This window comes from Zophobas morio, unplaced genomic scaffold (assembly GCF_036711695.1).
Source record: "Zophobas morio isolate AGI-343-1 ecotype UQ-CSIRO unplaced genomic scaffold, CSIRO_AGI_Zmor_V1 ptg000021l, whole genome shotgun sequence".
NCBI lineage: Eukaryota > Metazoa > Arthropoda > Insecta > Coleoptera > Tenebrionidae > Zophobas > Zophobas morio.
The window spans coordinates 18866948-18879240 of NW_026972126.1; the positions used below are offsets into that span (position 1 = coordinate 18866948).

The 12293-nt window shown below is 29.9% G+C and overlaps 1 protein-coding gene across 2 annotated transcripts in view; it reads left to right on the plus strand.

The window, feature by feature from the left end:
* Nucleotides 1-626: 626 nt before the first annotated feature.
* The window catches only part of LOC135132665 (extracellular serine/threonine protein CG31145), a 431251-nt gene continuing 419584 nt past the window's right edge, over nucleotides 627-12293 (plus strand). For both annotated transcript variants that reach the window (XM_064060827.1, XM_064060826.1), the window contains exon 1: nucleotides 627-802. The gene's annotated coding sequence lies outside the window, so the exon portion shown is untranslated. The remainder of the gene's footprint in view (nucleotides 803-12293) is intronic.

The following is a 12293-nucleotide window of genomic DNA, read 5'->3' on the forward strand; positions in this document are numbered from 1 at the left end:
GACCCTAATAAATCGCGAATAAAGATTAAGAATCTATCTATCCCCACTAAGACTTTGATGATGACGTTGTCTAAAAATGTGCTAAGTAAGCTGTTTACAATATTAACTTCAAAGGCGATGGAAGTTCTATCGGAATAACAACGGGCAATTTTTTATATGATTGATTCACAATCCTTTTATTCAAAATCTCTATTAAAATAATGCAATAAAAATAAATAATTAAATAAAAAAATACTAGTCCACGGGCCACCAAACAAGGTAAGTTCCTTGCTAACAAATTAAAAATCACATTGACCAGAGAACGCTCTCCAAAAATTACTCCAGAAAGAAATGCTTCCATTAATTACAATATACCTCGCAGCCAGTTATTAATAAACGACATTGACACCAACCTTAATTTTCATTTAACTAATTTAATTTAATTCTTCGCCGGTACTGAGGCCACACTTAGTAATGCAAATTTCACTACCTCAAGAAAAAAGTTGCTAAAAAACCTCTGCCCATTCTCGTCCCACCAGCTTCCCCGCCGCTGGCTCAACACAGTCGAAAGTTAACACAGGAGCTAGGAAGGCGGAGCGCTGTTGACAGGCGCACAGAACAAACTCCTGAAGACAACAAATTCAAACAAACTTCAGTCATGTGCTGAAAGTCGGTGATCGTGGGTGCGTTCAGCAGTGCTTCGGAACACGCGTATAAATAAACCTGGACGTGCACGTGTCAACCCCGAGTGATTAGTGAACTTAGTGCATATTACCAGAACCGGACTCACCTCATCAATCCGCCGGAAATGTGGGGACTTCAGGTAGTTTTTCTATTTTTAGCCCGCAATTAGCGCTCGGAATTTTCTTATCTCCCCCACCGCAACCACTCTCCCCCATCAAATTACCAAACATAATTTCCATCGCAGTGTTACGTCTCAAAACAACCCTTGCCTTTGTAACATTATTAATATCCCCATTGTGATTGAACTGTGTTTATTTACATAACAAAATTTGCGATAACATAATGGTACAGGCCTCGAGCTGGGTCCGAGTCCAGAGTTTCCAGAAAGGAGTCCATAGATTATCCTTGATGCGATTATATCACTTCCTGTTTGTAGCTGTTGCTGGGTTATTAACGTTTGGTCGCACCGCAGTGCGATTTGCCCGATTCCTGAAAAATTAACCCTCGTGAAACCCGAAACGTGGGCGAGGATTTCAAATAATCGTACTAACTGTTTACTTGATAAATTAATCTGTTGATAAAAAATATTTTCTTTGACCTTGTCTGGACAGTAAATAACGTACCTAATTATCGTCTGCGTGTGTGTCAAGAAAGCCCGGGTTATTTTGTTCTTTTAATTATGGCCCTCTGTACGAATTAAATAATTAAATTAGACTGCTGCTGAGCTCCGGTGGAAACTACGCCTGATTTATTACATTCAAGCGGTGGTATTTTCATTATTCCGAACTATTGCATAGTTGCTTTGCATGCAGAAATCTCTAGAATAAATAAACGTTCCTTGAAAGAGAAAATAAACCGTTGTTACCGGCGTCGAGTAAAAGTTTGATGTTTAAATCGACGCTTTCGTGCTGTTTTTGTGGTGTAGATGAGCACGTTGTGGCAAAAAACGCACCGATTCCTAATCCCGTGGAAAAAAATTGTTTGTTTTTTAGTGGTCTTGTTTGCTTGGAATGTGCGATAATCCCGGGTAATTAAAACTGGATCTGATGATATAGCGCTAGAATAAAATTCACTGATTAATTACGTCTAATTGTAATTAATGGTCGGGTTATAAATAGATGCTTTATCTTCTTTCACATGCCGGTTTTACTGAGGTTTCGAACTGCTCTAGTTTCGTATTTTAAATGTTTTCGTATAAACTCCGTAAAAAATATTTAATTCAAAAAATAAATAATTATGATCCTTACGCTATTTTTTTTATCTTGGGAACACATTTTTCACTAAGATAAATTTCTGACATGCCGAGTGGTATCCTAAAAGTGTTTCTGTGTTTGAACTGTCACTTTATTGTTATCGTCTGAAGGTTTGACAAGCAGGTATTTTTACCGGAAAGGACGAGATCTTTTTGTTTTATCTAGTAGTCTATTAATTTTGTAAAAGATGGTCGGGTCGGACTATCAGAACCCTTGGGTTTTTATAGCGATGATGCGATTTACCGGTGGGGTTTTATACAGGGTGTTTCGTCATCCAAGGCTGACTTATTGACAAAGAGCTAAACACTTTCGTTCTAAACATTTTGAATTGAATTGTAACGGACTTATTTCGTAGGATTTCAGAACACTGGATTGGAGAATTGCGTAAAATATTCACGAATGTGGGAAATAGTAGAAGTGTTGTTTGCACTTATGCATTCATAGTGTAACAATTGAGGGTTGTGTAATAAATTTATAATTTACGAAGTTTGAACACTGGAGGAAAATGGATCAAATAAATCGTCATTATGTTATAACTGTTTAGTTGAGGGTTTTATTGAAAAAGTAGTTTTTGTGGCCATTCGGAGTCCGAAACTATGTTGAATATTCACGATTTCAAAACTGGAACTATAGTCACCATATTTAAAAATATATTAGATATCACAAGCCTGTGTTGTTCAGAGTCATTTAAATATAAAAATTAGCGTATTTATATTTATAAAAATTAGTTTATTCAAATTTCTGTATAAAAAAGGGGTTTCTAAATTTTGTGAAATGACATGAATTTTTAAAATTGTGACTTCAAGATACGAAGAGCCATTAAAAAAATAAAAAATTGGTCTAAAGAGTTTAGACAGTACTTCCCTCGCTGTCGGAAACTTGACGACTGCATGCCTATTGTGTTTTTTTTCTCATTACATTTTTGTAGTGGGAATTTAAAAAAAAATTGCGATGACGTCATCAACATTTTTGCAAGGACACGTATATCAGTTGGGATAGATGTAGTGTAATACTAAGAATAAAATTATTATATTCTCAAATTTTCGGGAAAATGAATTGGGTCGTTTGAATATTGATTTGTAATAATCAATAAAATAACGAAACAATTTACTCACGTATACCTACGTATCAGAGGCAACTGAAAATCGTGTATGTATAAACATTGTTAATTTAAGATGACAGGCGTAACAGCATACGTGAGAGCCAAACACAGAAACTGTAAACAAAACGACCGTCGGTTTTATTGCTTCGACTTCCGCTTATTATATAAAACATTGGGTTTTATTTTAATTCTTGACGGTGAAATTCACAATTGGTTGATTATAAACATGTCTATTTCACATTCGCGGAATCAAGTGAACGCATAAAACAAATGCAGGTCTGTAATGCTAAAGTCGATGTAAATAAGCGTGCTACCCTTATGTTTCAACCGAGTTTTTCCTTTAACAAATTTTGTGTCTACCAAATTGGGTTGGTTGGGGTGTAATACTAATAATAAGTGTTGCCTTTAATTTAATCAATAAAATAAATTGACTTCATTAATTTTTTTGAACCACCTCTTAAGAAAATCTAAAAAATATGAATGGAATGATAAATCACAAGTACAAACTCATCATATTTTTTGCATTTTAGATAGGATTTATTCAGCAAAATTTAAGGGTGACGTCATCAATTTTTTTAGGAGGGATGAACAAATACATTTTGAACAAAAGTTTACCATGCTTATAATAACTTTAAAATATTCCCAAGATTTCAAAGCATTCGGTTTTGTAATTCCTGATTAAATCGATAAAATAAATTCACGCTTTCATTAATTTTTTTGAGTCACCCTGCATATGCAAATCCAAAAATATGAATGGAATGATAAATCACAAGTACAGACTCATCATATTTTGTACATTTTAGATACGATTTATTCGGAAAACTTTTGAGCTGACGTCATCAGTTTTTTGTAGAAGATAACCAAATATATTTTGACTAAAAATTTATTATGCTCTTTATAACCTTAAAACATCTGCAAGATTTCAAAGCATTCGGTTTTGTAGTTCCTGATTAAATCAATAAAATAAATTTACCCATTCATTAATTTTTTTGAGTCACTCTGTATATGCAAATCCAAAAAATATGAATGGAGTGATAAATGACAAGTACAGGCTCATCATATTTTGTACATTTTAGATATGATTTATTCGGCAAACTTTCGAGCTGACGTCATCAAGTTTTTGGAGGGGATAAGCAAATATATTTTGACTAAACATTTATTATGCTCTTTATGACCTTAAAACATCTGCAAGATTTCAGAGCATTCGGTTTTGTAGTTCCTGATTAAATCAATAAAATATATTTACGCATTCATTATTTTTTTTGAGTCACCCTGTATATGCAAATCCAAAAAATATTAATGGAGTGATAGTTCACAAGTACAGACTCATCATATTTTGTACATTTTAGATATGATTTATTCCACAAACTTTTGAGCTGACGTCATCAAGTTTTTGGAGGGGATAAGCAAATATTTTTTGACTAAAGATTTATGATGCTCTTTATAGCCTTAAAACATCTGCAACATTTCAAAGCATTCTGGTTAGCAGATTAAAAATTAAATTTCAAAATGTTGTTTTATAATTTTGATTTTTTTTCCAAAAATCTGGACGTTTGGGGTGAAAAGTCGATTCAGAGCTGTAAACTACATGTGTAGGACTATGTTATTTTATACAATTGAAAACCCATTTACTATGTACAATTTTGAAGTGACGTCATCGCTTTAGTGGTGGGGATGATTCGACAAATTTTGGTTAGCGTTTTACCATCTACATGATATTCTTAATATAAGTACAAAATTTCACAACAATCGGTCGAGTACTTTCGGAGATTATCTGTCTAATAAAAATCCGTGACAACAGACGGACAGACGGACAGACGGACGGACAGACGGACAGACGGACAGACGGACAGACGGACAGACAGACGGAAATGGGAGACCTATTTCTTCGTCTTCTAGGGGTCATGAAAGATCGAGAAAACGTAAAAGTAGAGAGTCGGCCGACGGACTCGATTACAATACTTCCTTTGCTTACGCTCGGGAAGTAAAAATGTACTCTATAAATAACGTTTTGCCTATTTCAAAGATCCCATACAGAAAATTGAGTCAAAATTTCATATAAAAAAAGCGTTTCCAAATTTTTCGATGTATGTATAAGATTTTTCAGTTGCATAATTTCAAATTTTGAGGCTTCAAAAAATTGTTAAAATTTTGAGCTAGAAACAGGAGGAGTCATCAAAAAGTTAAACTTTGATACATAAAATTTAAACAAAATTTTAAATAAATATGACATGGATTTTTAAATGATAATTACATAAAATTTTCAAAATTTTAAGTTGAAAATACGAAGAGTCATCAAAAAAGTCAAAAAAATGGAAGTAACAAAAGAAGAATTTCAACTATTTTTCATATTAAAAAAAGAGTTTTAAAATTTTTCGAAATTATACGGAATTTTCAATGTTACTTTCACATTTGGCTCTTTCAGAAATGTTACAAAATTTTGAGTTAAAAATACAACGGTCTTCAAAAGAAACAATTTTTCCAAATGAGATGGATTTTTAAATGACAGTTTCACAAAATTTTCAAAATTTTAAGTGGAAAATATGTACGAGGAGTCATCAAAAATGTAAAAAAATTAATAAAATTAATGTTTGTCGCATTTCTAAACTAAAATGGATGTAGTAAAAGCTAAAAAATTGGAAGTAACAAAAAAAATATTACAATCTATTTCCCAAAATTTGACACATAAAATTTGGTTAAAATTTCATATTAAAAAAAAGTTTCAAAATTTTCCGAAATTATATAGAATCTTCAATGTTAGTTTCACATTTGGGGCTTTCAGAAACTCAATAAAATTTTGAGTTAGAAATACAAGAGTCATCAAAAGAGAAAATTTTTCCAAATGAGATGGACTTTTAATTGATTTTTTCAAAATTTTAAGTTGAAGATACGAGAAGTCATAAAAAATCTAAAAAAAGTAATGGATGTAATAAAAGTAATGAAAGTTAAAGAAAACAAGTTAAAAAAATGAAAGTAACAAAAGAAATACTACAACCTATTTCCAAAAATATGACACAACTTTGTTAATGTTTCATATAAAAAGAGTTTCCAAATTTTTCGAAGTGACATGGATTTTTAAATGATAGTTTCATTAACTTTTGTAAATTTTAAGTTGAAAGTACGAGGAGTCATCAAAAATAAAAACAATGGATGTAAGTAATGTTTTAATCTATTTCTAAATCTGAAACATGAAATTTAGTCAGAATTTCATTTTAAAATTAGAGTTTCCAAAATTTTCAAAATGACGTGGATTTTTCAATGATGGTTTCATAAAATTTTCAAAATTTTAAGTTGAAAATACGAGGAGTCATCAAAAAAGTTAAAAAGTGGAAGTAACAAAAAAAAATCTATTTCTAAAATCTGACACAAAATTTAATTGAAGTTTCATATTAAAAGTTTCTAAATTTTTCGAAATTATATGGAATTTTCACCGTTAGTTTCACATTTGGGGCTTTCAGAAATTTTACAAAATTTTGAGTTAGAAAACCAAGAGTCATCAAAAGAGAAAATTCTTGCAAATGAGATGGATTCTTAAATGATAGTTTCATCAAATTTTCAACATTTTAAGTTGAAAATACGAGAAGTCATCAAAAAATTGTTGGACAAACAAAGATTACTATTATTATCATTATTATTATTAAAAATGTAAAAAGAGTAAAAATTTCGTCGCATTTCTAAATTAAAATGGATGTAATAAAAGTAGCGAAAGTTAAAAAATTAAAGAAAACACGTTAAAAAATGAAAGTAACGAAAGAAATACTACAACCAATTTCCAAAAATCTGACACGTAAAACTTCGTTAAAGTTTGATATAAAAAGAGTTTCCAAATTTTTCGAAGTGATATGGATTTTTAAATGAAATTTCATAAAATTTTCAAAATTTTAAGTTGAAAGTAGGAGGAGTCATCAAAAATAAAAACAATGTATGCAATAAAAGTAACGTTTAACCTATTTCTAGAGTCTGAAACATGAAATTAGTCAGAATTTCATATTAAAATTAGAGTTTCCAAAATTTTCAAAATAACGTGGGTTTTTCAATGATGGTTTCATATACATTTCAAAATTTTGCGTTGAAAATACGAGGAGTCATCAAAAAAGTTAAAAAAAATGAAAGTAGCAAAAGAAATATTTTAAGCAAACATTTCAAAATTTTGAGTTGAAAATACGAAGTCATTAGAAAAAATATAAAAATGCACTTGTGAAATAAAAGTACTGTTTCAACTCATTTCAAAACTCTGATATAAAATTTAATCAAAAATTCAAATTAAAAAACATGTTTCTAAATTTTTCGAATTGATGTGGATTTTTCAATGACAGTTTTATAAAATTTTGAAAGTTTGAGCTGAAAATGCAAAGCGGAATAAAAAATATTTGTAATAAATACATCAAATTTACTCAATATTTCACATAAAAAAAGGGTTTCAGGTTTTTCGAAATACGATCAATTTTTCAGCGATAGTTTTATATTTGGGTTATTCAGAAAATTTTTAAAATTTTGGGTTGAAAATACGAGGAGTTTTCACAAAAGTGACAAAAAATTAGCTAGTAAAAGTAATATTTCAACCTATTTCTAAAATCTAACACATAAGATTTAGTCAAAATTTCATGTTAAAAAAAGAATTTCCAGATTTTTTTTAATAATATTTAACAATTGCAATGTCTGTTTTATATTTGGGGGTTTCAGAAAATTTTTAAAATTTTTGCTTGGAAATACCAGGAATTACCAAAAAATAAAAAAAATTGACATTGTAAAAGTAATATTTCAGCCAATTTAGTACGAAATTTGGCCAGAATTTTATATTAAAAAAGGAATTTCCAAATTTTTCAACATAATTTTTACCTTTGGAGCTTCGGAAAATTTTCAAAATTTGTATCTGAAAATATTAGTCGTCAAAAATTTTTTAAAAATGTCTGTAATAAAAACCCTATTTGTCAAACTATTTCTAAAATCTGATAAATAGGATTAGTCACTACTTCATTTGAAAAAGACTTTGCACATTTTTCGAAATTGTACGGAATTTTCAGAAAAATTTCAAAATTTTTGAGTTGAACATACGAGGAGTCATCAAAAAAGATAAAAAAATATTCTTAAGTAAGAAAAGTAATATTTCAACTAATTTCAACACTATGATGCATAAAATTAATCAAAATTTCAAATTAAAAAAAAGTTTCTAAGTTTTCAAATTTCGAGTCGAAAATACAAGGAAGCATAAAAAATGGATGTAATAAAAGCAATTTTTAATCTCGATATTTCTAAAATCTGATAAGTGCATCAAATTTAATCAAGATAAAAGATAAAAAAAGAGTTTTCAAGTTTTTAGAGATAAAATGGAATATTTTAAATTATTCAAAAAAATTTCAAAAATTTTGCGTTAAAAATATGAGTTGTCAAAAAAGTTAAAAAAAAAAATGAAAGCAAGAAAGACCTAATTCTAAAGTGTGAATCATAAAGTCCGTTCGACATTTCGTGTTAAAAAGGCGTTGCCAAATTTTTCGAAATAAGAGGAATTTTTCAATGTTATATTTTTATACTTGAAATTTCAGCCAATTTTCAGAATTTTTAGTTGATATAATACGGGGGGTCAAAAAAAACTTGAAAAATATAAGTAATAAGGGTGCTATTTGTCAACCTATTTCTAAAATCGGTTAATTAGAGTTTGTCAAAACTTCATTTGAAAAAGAGTTTCCATATTTTTCGAATTTATATGGAATTTTAACATTTGATCCTTCAAAAAAATTTCAAAATTTTGGGTTGAAAATACAAGAGGCCGTCAAAAAAGTGTTTCAACCCATTCCTAAACTGATACATAAAATTTAATCAAGATATCAAAGAAACGAACTGACATGGATTTTTCATAAAATTTTCAAAATTTTGAGTTGAAGTTCTAGGATGTGATTACATAAAATGTAATTGAAATTTCATATTAAAAAAGAGTTTCCAAATTTTTCGAAATAACAGGGATTTTTCAATGATATGTTTTCTTATTTGGAGCTTCAGACAATCTTCAAAATTTTTAGTTGAAAATACGAGGGGTCGCCAAAAACCTCGAAAAAGATAAGTAATAAAAGTTGATTTTTCCAATTTATATGGAATTTTAAACGGCAGTTTTACATTTGAGCATTCAGAAAAATTTCAAAATTTTGAGTTCAAAATACAAGGAGCCGTCAAAAAGTTACAAAAATGTTGGTAATTAAAAGTAATATTCCAACCCATTTGTGGACTCTGATACATAAAATTTAATAAAAATTTCAAGTAAAAAAAAGGAAAGTTTCCAAATGACGTGGATTTTTCATACAAATTTCAAAATTTTGAGTTGAAAATATGAGGAGGCATATGGCTTTTTTAATGATGGTTTTATATTTGGAGCATTCAGAAATTTTTCAAAATTCTGCGTTGAAAATACGAGGAGTCGTTGACAGAGTTAAAAAAATTGTAAAAAAAAGTAACATTGAAACCTATTTCTAAAATCTGACACATAAAATTTAGTTAAAATTTCAAATGAAAAAAGGAGTTTAAATTTTTCGAAAAAACATGGATAAAAATACTAGAAGTCACCAAAAAAGTTAAAAAAATGTAAGTAATAGAAGTTAAGATTTTGAACTGATTTATAGAATCTAATACACAAAATATGGGCAAAATTTATTATTAAGTTTCCAAATTTTTGGAAATGACATGAATTTTCAATGATAGGTAGTTTCATAGTATTTGGGGCCTTCAGAAAATTTTCAAAAAAGTTAAAAAAATACAAGCAAAGAGCAATGTTTCAATTTATTATAAAGTAGTCAAAATTTCATATTAAGAAAAACATTTCCAAATTTTTCCTAATAGTTTTATATCTGGAGCTTTCAGAAAATTTTCACTTATTATTGTTATAAATATGAGAATTATTAATAATGAAATTTTGAAATTTTATAAATAAGTGTAAGGAATTATTATTACAAAATATGCACAGGGCTGGCGTTTTTTTTTAAATTATTTCGAAAAATTCTTTTAAATCTAAAAATATCAACTAGAAACTGAAAAAGTCAAGATTTCAGCAGGTGTAATTTTATGGTGTTCATTTTATTTAATAAAAATTAAATAATAAAACACCAAGAAAAAAATATAACGTATAAAATCAGGAGATTATTTTTACAGTTTTCCAGAAAATAATAAATTATATTCCGCTTTATGATGTAATGACAGAATTTTTGTGTACATATTTAGTCACGGAAACGTCGAGCATTCGGAATTGGTTAAAAAACTAATTAAAAAAATAAATGAATAAAACAAAATCTACATTCATTAATTTACCTTTGTATAATATTTACCTAGAAAAACGTGACTGTTTGAATTTTTTTAGCTGATTTTTTGTATGTAAAACATGCATTCGTTTTTTTTTTTGAACTTGTAACTGATCTTCATATTATTAGACCGTACTTAGTGTGTTGACTGACCCTCGTATGTGAATTTTCCGCATTCTAGATTACGCTCATTATCGCGTACAATTCCTACAAAGTAGCTTGATACGACAAAAGCAAATAAATCTAAACATAAAGCGCAACCTTTCCTTTCTATAGTACACATTAACTCGTTCCAATGATTTTCTTGATTGACGTAACATTGATTTGTACACAGTGTATCATGTTAAGTGACCTCAAATATTTATTAACGTAGACACGTATTTGCAGTACGAAGTCCTCAGTTCGTCGAGTGTTCATTTTATTTTCTCGTTCAACGGAAGCTATTATGTTCGCTATCTTGCTTCTGCAAACGCTATACATTTTAGGTTCTTTAGAAGACAACCTAGTCGGTCACGATGTGATAATTCCACGAGTTATCTTGCAAGGTTACGTTTCATTACTAAAATATATTTGTTTGCGTAGTTTAATTTATTGTAGCATTATCAGAAACACTTCTCATATTTCGTATTGTTGAAATATGTATTATCCAGAAAGGAAACATTTTCCTGGAACGGTTTATGTACACATTTTTTTATGAAATTAAAACAGCGAATTGCTAACATTCACACATACATTGTATTTTTTTAGAATGATAATAACAAGTGTTATCTGTGCTATTCGTGTTAGCGTAATCAGTGTCGCAGAAAATTTCGACTTAAATAGCCGATCAAGCGCAACGTGAACGTAGTTAGTGCCAAATAAATAATGCCACTTGTCAGTGAAGCTAACTTTCAGCTCATTGTCATTATGAAACCTCGTAAAAAATACCCACATAAATCGAAAGCGTAATAAAAACCCCGAATCGATGCGTGAATCGGGCTTACCTTTATTAACTATTTAAAGCTCATCGCCTCAAACGGTCTTGATTAAAGCATCGCCTTTTTGCCCAACAATCCAAAACTCCTCTATTACATTTGTTCATCCTGAAGGAAAATTCGTAACTGGTCTTTGTATTTATTCGTAGTAAATTTGCATTTTATACACGAATGGATTTCCCTAAAGAAACAATTTCAGCCGCTAATGAAAATATAATTTCGCCCCCATATTTCATGCAGTCACCAGAAATTAAGCGTGAAATTTTGAGGATGTGCGGAGAACACAAAAGCAAGCGCTGGGGTAATACGTCCATGGTGTTTATTTAGTAAACATGTGTATTTAAAACGGGGATAATCACGGTTATTATGGGAAAAAATTTCCTGGTTTATGCTCTGCTTGGCGGGTTTGGAGACTGATCCGGACGAAAATTACGATAATGCGTCGAGTGACTTTTAAATCACTAAACGAGGATTATTGTCTATTAGTGATGATTTAGGGGCGCTTTATTGGGGCAATAGTTGGCTTCGGGGTATTTCGGTGCAGTAAAAGCCGGATTTTTATTACGGTATAATACGGGAACTAAATTGGAAGTGAACGATAGAGGCGTCCGATTATTGTTTATGTGACTTTTTCAGGCCGGAGCAGAAATTACGTAAAAATTTCGATAAAAAAAGTTTTTTTTAAGAATGGGAAAATATTTCAGCTCCCTTGAGTTTCGTTTTTAAAATAATTTGAAAGAATATCAGGATCTTTAGACCCCAGAGTTCATTCAAATTCTTTCAAAAGCAAAGTACAGGGGATTCTGAGGATTCTTTTACACTTTGAAAGATATCAGAAGCCTCCAAGGTTCTTTCACATTCTCTAAAAAAAAGACACTAGGGGATCCTAACACTTAAATTCAAATTCTTTTAAAAACAGAAATGAAGGAATTCCTATGATTCTTTTACGTTTTTACAAAAATGACACCAAACTCTTTCAAGGACAAAATACAAGGGGTTCCAAAAATTTCCACATTCT